Source organism: Arachis duranensis, chromosome 3 (genome assembly GCF_000817695.3).
Source record: "Arachis duranensis cultivar V14167 chromosome 3, aradu.V14167.gnm2.J7QH, whole genome shotgun sequence".
Taxonomy (NCBI): domain Eukaryota; kingdom Viridiplantae; phylum Streptophyta; class Magnoliopsida; order Fabales; family Fabaceae; genus Arachis; species Arachis duranensis.
The window spans coordinates 14,832,660-14,842,901 of NC_029774.3; positions in this window are offsets into that span (position 1 = coordinate 14,832,660).

Consider the following 10,242-nt stretch of genomic DNA (forward strand, 5'->3'; position numbering starts at 1 on the left):
TGAATTAAAATAGAAAAGTAATAATGTCAATCCATACAATAGACAGAGCTCCTAACCTTAACAATAGAGGTTTAGTTGCTCATGAGTCAGAATACCAAATGTAAATTGGTATAGAATTCCCTAATGGAATCCCCCTCTACTAGAAGAAAAGTCTCTCCTTTTTATAACTAATCCTAATTAATTTAAAATCAAATTTCTAAAATTAAAATAATATCTTTTCCTATCTTAAAATTCAATTTTGAATTAGAATCAATTAAATAATCCACGCCTTGTAATGTGGGAACCACTTGGCTTCATTGGATTTGTGCCTAATGTGGCAGGGAGGTACGCCTTACTTGAGTGCCAAAATGGGGCCCAGAAATTACCCCCAGTGTTTTCTGTGTTTTCTACACGTGACACATGTCACGCGTACGGGTTAGTCACGCGTACGCGTTGATGGTCTTCTTCGCGTGTCACGCGTACGCGTCAGGTACGCGTACACATCGCTGCACAAATCTTCAAATCATGCGCATGTGTCAGGTATGCGCACGCGTCACCTTGGAGAGCTCCAAATCACACGCACGCGTCAGGTACGCGCGCGCGTCGCTCTTCGCTGTCCTCTCCTTTAATTCTTGTGCTGCAAAAATTCTATCAAATCCAGCCGAATGCTACCTAAAATAAATAGATTTGAACGAGACTCAAAGTAGCATCCGTAGTGGCTAAAAGATAATTAATTCTTGATTAAACTTAACAAATTAAATGTAAATTTACTAGGAAAATATAGGAAAGATGCTCACGCATTACCAGTCCTTCCTCGAAGTACTTACAGTCTTCTTCAGGATTTTCTTGAGTTTCCTATTGGAGACTTCAGCCTGTCCACTTGTCTGACGGTGATACGGGATCGCCACTTTAAGACGGACTCCATATCTCTATAAGATTGAATCCAACTGTTTATTGCATAAGTGGCTCCCTCGATCACTAATTGGTGTCCTAGGGACACCAAACCGGCTAAAAATATATATCTTTGCAAGAAGCTCAGCACAACTCTGGCATCATTTGTGGGTAACACTATTGCTTCCACCCACTTGGACACATAATCTACTGCTACCAAGATGTAAGTATTTGAGTATGATGGAGGAAACAGTCCCATGAAGTCAAGATCCCATACGTCAAATAATTTAATCGCTAGAATCCCTTGTTGTGGCATCTCATGATTGTAGAGAAGGTTTCCAGCTCTCTGACACTTATCATAGTTTCTGACAAATTCTCGTTAATCTCAGAAGAGAGTCAGCCAGTAAAATCCACTCTGAAGGACCTTGGTGGTTGTCCTTTCGTCACCAAAGTGGCTCGAATACTCAGAATCATGACAATGCCAAAGGATATGCTGTGGTTCCTCCTTTGAGATGCATCGCCGGATCATGCCATCTAAGCATCTCTTAAATAGATAAGGTTCATACCACAAGTAGTACATAGCATCACTCAAAAGCTTTCTAACTTGCTGTTTAGTGTACTCCTTGGGGATAAACCTCATGGCCTTGTTGTTTGCAATGTCTACAAACCACGGAGCTTGCCAAATCATGAAGAGTTGCACATCCGGGAAGGTCTCAATCATAACAATAGAGGGTGGCAGTCCTTCTTCAAGTTTGATCCTGGACAAATGATTAGCTACTTGATTTTCTAACCCTTTTCGGTCTCTAATCTCAATGTCAAATTCCTGAAGAAGCAGTGCCTACCTAATCAATCTTGGTTTAGAATCCAGTTTGGTTAGAAAGTACTTAAAAGCATCATGGTCAGTATAAATAATAACCTTTGAACCAATTAAATAGGATCTAAACTTATCGAATGCATAAACTACAACCAGTAATTCTTTCTCTGTAGTGGTGTAATTCTTTTGCACGTCATTTAACACAAGACTGGCGTAGTAAATCATGTGCATAAGCTTGTCTTGCCTCTGCCCCCAAGACAGCCCCTATAGCATAGTCACTGGCATCACACATTAACTCAAATGGTAAATCCCAGTTAAGAGGGGCTATGATGGGTGTAGAAACAAGCTTTGATTTCAGAGTTTCAAAGGCATGAAAACAGTCATGATCAAAAACAAAAGGAATGTCCGCAACCAAGAGATTGCTCAATGATCTAGCAATTTTAGAAAAATCCTTTATGAAGCTCGTGTAAAAGCCTACATGTCCTAAGAAGCTCCTGATTGCCTTAACATTAATAGGAGGTGGTAATTTTTCAATTACCTCCACCTTAGCTTTGTCAACCTCTATTCTTTTGCTTGAAATTTGGTGACTAAGAACAATACTTTCAGTTACCATAAAGTGGCATTTTTTCTAATTTAAAACAAGGTTTGTTTCTTGAAACCATTTCAAGACTAAGGATAGATGCGTAAGGCAAGAATTAAAAGAATCACCAAAAATAAAGAAGTCATTCATAAATACCTCAATGAACTTGTTAACCATGTATAAGAAAGTAGAGATCATACACCTCTGAAAAGTCGCTGGGGCATTACAGAGTCCAAACGGCATCCTTCGATAAGCAAATAATCTAAAAGGACAAGTGAATGCCGTCTTCTCCTGATCTTGAGGGTCTACAACAATCTGATTATAGTCAGGGTATCCATCTAGAAAATAGTAGAAAGCATGGCTGGCTAACCTCTCAAGCATCTAATCAATGAAAGGTAGGGGAAAGTGATCATTGCGTGTAAAATTGTTGAGCTTCCTATAGTCAATACACATGCACTATCCTGTGATGGTTCTTGTTGGAATGAGCTCATTCTTTTCATTCTGGATCATTGTCATCCCTCCCTTTTTAGGAACCACTTGTACAGGACTTACCCATGGACTTTCAGAAATAGGGTAGATGATCTCGGCTTTCCAAAGCTTAATTACTTCTTTTTGGACCACTTCTTTCATAGTTGGATTTAGTCGCCTCTGTGGTTGCACAACTGGTTTAGCATCATCCTATAATAAGATCTTGTGTATACACTTGTTCGGACTAATCCCCTTTAAATCCCTGATGGTCCATCCAATAGCAATTTTATGACTCCGGAGTACTTGAATCAGCGCCTCTTCTTCCTCATATTTCAGAGAGGAGCTAACGATCACTGGATAAGTGTCTTTATCTCCCAGGAAGGAATACTTCAAAGATGGCGGCAGAGGCTTCAACTCAAGTTTCGGGAATCTTTCTCCTGTGCTAGGCATGTGAAACTTCTCCTTCAGAGGTGGTGAATCATCAAGTTCAAGCAATGCATCCTTAGAAGGGGACTTCAGAATGTCATCAAGTCTCTCAACTTCAAACACCTCTTTAATCAGAGGTTCAATCATATAAACTCTCATGCACCCTTCGGAGTCATTAGGATGTTGTAAGGTTTCTAGCACAATGAGGACAATTCCCTCTTCATTGACTCTCAGAACCAATTCACCTTTTTCCACATTAATCAGAGCTCTTGCTGTGGCCAAAAAGGGGTCTTAATGAATCCACATTTGATGATAAATTTTGAATTAATTTGAGTGGATTTTATCATAGAAACCCACATTTATTCACCTAAATAGCATGCTTTTATGTTTTATCCCTAAATTATGTTCAATTGTGAAAACATACTATTTTATGCTTAATTTAGTAAATTTTATTACACTTTCATCACATTCGATGCCTTGATGCTTTTGATGAGTGATTTCAGGTATAATAGGTTGGAATGACTTGATAAGAGTGGAAGAAAAGTATGCAATTGGGAGAAAACATGAAGAAAACAAAGGAGAAGCACACAGCTATGTGTGCGTACGCACAGGATGAAAATCAGCAAGTGTGCGTACGCACAGATGCCAGCGCATGACTTCATTAAAAAGTCATGTGGCTTGCAATTTTGAGTGTTTCCAGGCCCATTTCTGGAGTGCTGAAGCATATAAGGGAGAGGCTAGCAACACACATTCATACCATACTTCATACAACACACTTAGATAATTTCCAGGGTAGTTTTTAGGTAGTTCAGGTTAGGTTTCTCTCAATTTTTCTTAGGGTTTAATTAGGTTTATGCTACAAGTTTTCATCTTCCAATTTTGATCTTGAATTCTAGCAATTTCTATTGTAAGTATTTTTTAATTTTCTCTTTTATTGCACTACTTATCTACATTTTCTTACACTTTAATTTCTTTTGTCAATATATATAGTTTTACAATTTTGAGTTTAAGTTAATGAAGTTGATGTTTGATGGTTTTTATATATTTTATGAGTTGCCATTGTTGATTTTGTTCTTTGGTTGTTCATAGTTTCAAGTAGTTTTCCAATTTTGCCATGTTTTATGATTATGCCCTCTATGTGTTTGATGAAATGCCAATTTTGATTATGAGGTAGATTTCCATCCCTTGGCTTGGGGAAATGAATTTATAGAATACTAGAATCATAAGGTCCAACATTGAGTGATAATTCTTGGGTTGTTAGTTGTTATTGTTTCCGCTAACGCTAGCTTTTTACTAAGGTAATTAGTAAGTTAGCTAGGATTTGTGGATTAATAAAAATTATGCTCACTTGACTTACTCTTCGATGTTAAGGGTTGACTAGGTGAGATTAATCCATCATAATTATCATAGTTGTGGTTATGGCAAGGAAGGGATTCCATAACTCATCTCAAGTCAAGGCTTCATTTTTGTTTTGAACTACAATTCCATCAATTTTGAGCTTTACTTGTTCATATTACATAGATAGATCTTTTATTCCTTTATTAGTTTATTAATTACAATTTTGGATCGTTCTTTTATTTCTTAATTGCTTGCTTCACTATTGAAAACCCCATTGATCTTTCACAACCAAAATTGTGCGCTTATTCTCACTAGTTCCTTGGGAGAACGACTTGAGGTTTGATTACTCTCGGTTATATATGTATTTGGAATTGAACTTTGGTGTTGGGATTTAATTGCCGGTTTGGACTATGCTACCGACGAAGTGATTCTTGTTTTGAAAAATTCTAAACCGGCACAAATCCTACACATCAAGTTTTTGGCGTCATTGCCGGGGAGCTAGTGCAATGAGTGCCATGATTTTGGTTGTTGTGAATATGTGAATACTGTAAATAGATACTTTTTGGGTTGTTTGTTTGCTTTTGTTAGTAATTAGGATTTTACTTCTTTTGTTAATTGATGTCTTTTGTTTTTTTATTTTCCTATTTTCTCTATAAGTTATCACCCTTTTGGTTTGGAGTTTGGTTGTGATCATTTTGCAGGGCTTGATAACTTTAATTTTGGATTGCACCATGGGATGGAAAATTCAATTGAGGAAGGAGCAACCTCCTCCATACTACAATGAGCAAAACCCTCCCCAATATGCATACCCAAACCAAGGATATGGTGGATTTTACTTTGATTATACACCCTCACCACCATATGCCTATAACCCATACCCCCAATATAATCCTCAATCACCACATTTTCAAACACTACACCAATACCATCATCCTCCTCCTTACATACCACCTCAAGGCACTCATCAACATGAATCACCTCCTACATATACAACCTTTCCTCCAAACAATGAAATCCCTTTTTCACCACAATATGGAGTTTTCTAACCCTTGTCCTAAGAAGAACAAGAGCTTCATGATTTCCTCCAAGAGCAAGAAGAATCCAAAAAATACAAAGGCAACTCATGGCTACCATAGCCAAAACGGTGAACCGTTTAGTCCTTTTATGCTCATCTGATCAAGGCACACCTCTTGAGGAATTTGAAGGTTTGACTAAAGGGTGTAATGAGTTAGAGAACGTAGAACCTCAAGGGAGAGAAGAAGGGTTAGAGCATGAATTACAACAAAAGCAAGAAAAGGAAGTATTTGAACCGGAAAAGGTAAAAGGAGAATTGAGGGAGATTGACCAAGATGTGGATTCCATCATTGAAGATTTTTTGTCCACATTGGTCAATTTCCTCAATGATCTCGATGAACTTTCCCCCCTTGGATTGGAAGAAGAAGTTGATGTGGACTTCACACAACCTCCAAAGTATGACTTAAGTGATGTGGAAGAGTAGGAACATGTTGGCGAGGAAGGAGTTGACAACCAAGAGTTGGAATCTACAAGAGTAACTCCATTCAAGGAGAAAATTGAGTGGGTGCCAATTTCACTGATGAATTTTGTTGGCCCACATCAATATGCTATCTTAGAGTCGGACCATCAACTTATGATCCTTCTTGGGTTGTTGCATGGTGGAGGAAGGGGTATTGGATGCCAAGTGAATCCAAGGTTCTTCAAGAAAGTCAGTTCAAGCTTTGGGATTCAAGCTTGGTGTAAAGCACAATTGACTGGTTTCTGGGAAGCGTTGGGGTACTTCAAGGGTAATTTGAGAGTTTCTCAATCCGGCTTGAAGCATAGAGATCAACAAGAAGGTGAACAAAACACTAGAACATGGGATCCCGGAGGAGCTTCGAAGTGCAAGCTTGGAAGGAGATTCAAAGAGGAATGAAAACATAAGCCACCCTAATAAGAGTATCTTAAAAAAGTCTAACTTAAAGACTACAAACAAAAGTGCTAGGTGGGAGACACATCACCATGGTAACATCTTTCTTACCCTCTCCTTGTTTATAGTCTTAGTTTATTGCATTTTTGTTTGTCTTGGTTAACTTAGGATTAGCTTAATTTTGAGCTAAGCTAGGTTAATCTTTGTATGGATCATGCATTTATGGATTTCTAGATGTTTGGGGTTGAAATTTTGTTGAGCTAAGATTTAATACCTTATATTTTGAAAGAAAAATTTTTGGAAAAATTGTGTGCACACACACCCTTGTGCGTGCACACACCTATTTGCACTGCCCCTGTTGGGAGCGCTCGCACCCCTCTGTGCCTGCGCATCCCAGTCTTTTTCGCCCTGTGTGCGTGCGTGCGCACAAGCTTGTGTGTACACACACCAACCCCTATTTGTGCATTCTGTGCGCACGCACCCCCATGTGCGTACGCACAGCCTTTTACATCCCTTCTGTTGGGAGCGCTCGCACTTTTTTGTGCGTGCGCACCTCAGCTATTTTTGACCCCGTGCGTACACGTACCTTTGTGCGCACACACACTTGATCCTTTCTGTTTTATTAAAAAAAAGTTCTCTGTGCGCGCGCACAGCCCTGTGCGTGCGCACACTTCCTAATTCCCTCTCTGCTGAAAGCGCTCGCACACTCTCGTGCATCTGCATACCCCTATTTTTCACCTAGTGTGCATACACACACATGCATGTGCGTACGCACAAGTGCTGTTTTGGGCAAATTTTTTATTGCACTTTGAGTGAAGCCCTAACGCACTTCTGCCCCCTCCATCCATCTCTTCTCTTGCTTTTGCTCTATTTTCTACTTATCCTAGTTAGTTTTAATTGCATCTCATTTTGATTTTAGTAATTATATTAGTTTTGGTTTAGTTATTTGTTAATTAAATAAGTTGCAAGTGTTGATTGATGTTGATTGGGTTGCTTCTTGCTTGAAATTTGACATAATTCTTGATGAATATGTGCACTAACCATCAAGTCTTTGTTTGATTGCCTAAAGGAATTTTGAGTTTGATTCATATGTTGTAGCTACCATATGCATTAGACTATATCTTTGTTTGGCAACTTAATCATGAATTGTGCACCTTATATCATCGTTGATGTTATATGAAATTGGATTTCATCAATGCACTTATACTTTGCCTTAAATTACTGCCACCTAAATGAATTTGCACATTTATATTTTGTTGCATAGTAGGTGAAATTTTTATAAATGAAAATTGAATTGAGTAAATTAAGTTGAATTACTTGTTCATCATGCTTCTCATATAATCACATAACAAGATACTTGTTTGTTTTTAATGCTTTGCATTTGTTTGAGTGACTTGACTTGATTCTTATCAAGCTTGCCATTTTTTGAGCTTTAATTGTGTGGTTGCAAATTCTCAACCACAAATTTTGTTCTTGTGTGTTACACTCCTTTTATGATTATGATCTTAGATTTGCTTGAATCTTTATATCCTATATTTGATGTTTTGAATGCATTTAGTATGATTGAGGCCATTTTTGAAATTGAACTCACTAATCCATATGGCCAACCCTTACATCTACCTTTGTAACCTATTTTTGAGCCTTTTAAATCCTTTTTTGTTCTAAATTGAAGCACATCATTCTCCGTAAGCAAAAAACCATTAATGTCCATAATTGTATCTTTGATTAGCTTGGGTTGAGGAGTGTGTGTTATTCAAGTGTGAGCGAAGAATTTGTGGAGACACATTGGTAGTTAGTTTTCTTTGAGTATTCATTGAAAATTTTGGAAACATGGGTAAACACTCATGCATTCATCACTTAAAAAATATGCTTTTTTGTGACAAAAAAATTGGTGTATATCCTTTTGCATATAGAAAAAGGAAAAGAAAAGAAAAGAAAAAAGAAAAAAAAGAAAAAAAGAGGAAAAGAAAAGAAAAAGAAAAAGGAAGAAATGATAATAATAATAATCATGTTAAATAAAGAATGCATATGTATGTGAATTAGAAAGAAAATGCATGAGTGAGTGTGAAAAAAAAAGGAGATTAATCGGAAGTTAGGTTATTTTCTTTTATGTAAATAGTATGATATAGGATTCGGTGGGATGCTTGAGCTAATCAAAGATCCAATTTACTTGTCCACTTAACCATATTAATCCTACCCTTATCCTAACCCCATTACAACCCTATAAAGACCTCATGATATTTGCATTCATATATCAAGTATTTGTTGATTGTTAGATGGCTAGCAAATCCTAGAAAACATGATTAAAGGAGAATTGAGTGCTTAAGCCCTACACACTAAGCAATTAGAGTGTAAACATCCGGTGAGGGGTTCGATTTCTCAATTCTATGATTCCTTCTCTTATCATGTATCTTCTTGCAAGTTGCTGAATTATTATTCAGTAAACTTTAAATCAAATCTTTAAACATTGATCATATTGCTATATTTTCTTGCCTTAGCCCTAAGGATCTAATTTGGATTGATTGGAAACCATAGTATAGATATAGGTAGTTAACATTTAGCATAGTTGCATGCATGTAGACAGTGCATTAAATAAGTTGCTTGCCCTTTTACTCTTCTTCTTTAATTGTTATTAGCATGAGGACATGCTATTGTTTAAGTGTGGGAGAATTGATGAATCCACATTTGATGATAAATTTTGGATTGATTTGAGTGGATTTCATCATAGAAATCCACATTTATTCACCAAAAAAGCATGTTTTTGTGTTTTATCCCTATATTATGTCCAATTGTGAAAATATGCTATTTTGTGCTTAATTTAACCAATTTTATTATACTTTCATTCCATTCAATGCCTTGATGCTTTTAATGAGTGATTTCAGGTGTAATAGATTGGAATGGCTTGATAAGAGTGGAGGAAATGCATGCAATTGGGAGAAAACATGAAGAAAACAAAGGAGAAGCACACAGCCATGTGTGCGTACACACATCTCCCTGTGCGTATGCACAGGATGAAAATCAGCAAGTGTGTGTACGCACAGGCGCCAGCGCGTGACTGATGAGTGGATAATTTCTACGCTTTTTGGCATTGTTTTTAGTATGTTTTTAGTATGATCTAGTTAGTTTTTAGTATATTTTTATTAGTTTTTAGTTAAAAATCACTTTTCTGGGCTTTACTATGAGTTTGTGTATTTTTCTGTGATTTCAGGTATTTTCTGGCTGAAATTGAGGGACCTGAGCAAAAATCTGATTCAGAGACTAAAAAGGACTGCAGATGCTGTTAGATTCTGACCTCCCTACACTCGAAGTGGATTTTCTGGAGTTACAGAAGCCCAATTGGCGCGCTCTCAACGGCGTTGGAAAGTAGACATCCTGGGCTTTCCAGAAATATATGATAGTCCATACTTTGCCCAAGATTTGATGGCCCAAACCGGTGTTCAAAGTCACCTTCAGAATTCCCAGCGTTAAACGCCGGAACTGGCACAAGGATGGGAGTTAAACGCCCAAACTGGCACCAAAGCTGGCGTTTAACTTTAAGAAGAGTCTCTACACGAAAATGCTTCAATGCTCAGCCCAAGCACACACCAAGTGGGCCCGGAAGTGGATTTTTATGTCATTTACTCATTTCTGTAAACCTTAGGATACTAGTTTTCTATAAGTAGGACCTTTTACTATTGTACAGAGGGACTTGGGTAGCTATCTTCATTTTTATGCTATCTTAGATCATTGGGAGGCTGGCCATTCGGCCATGCCTAGACCTTGTTCTTATGTATTTTCAACGGTGGAGTTTCTACACACCATAGATTAAGGTGTGGAGCTCTG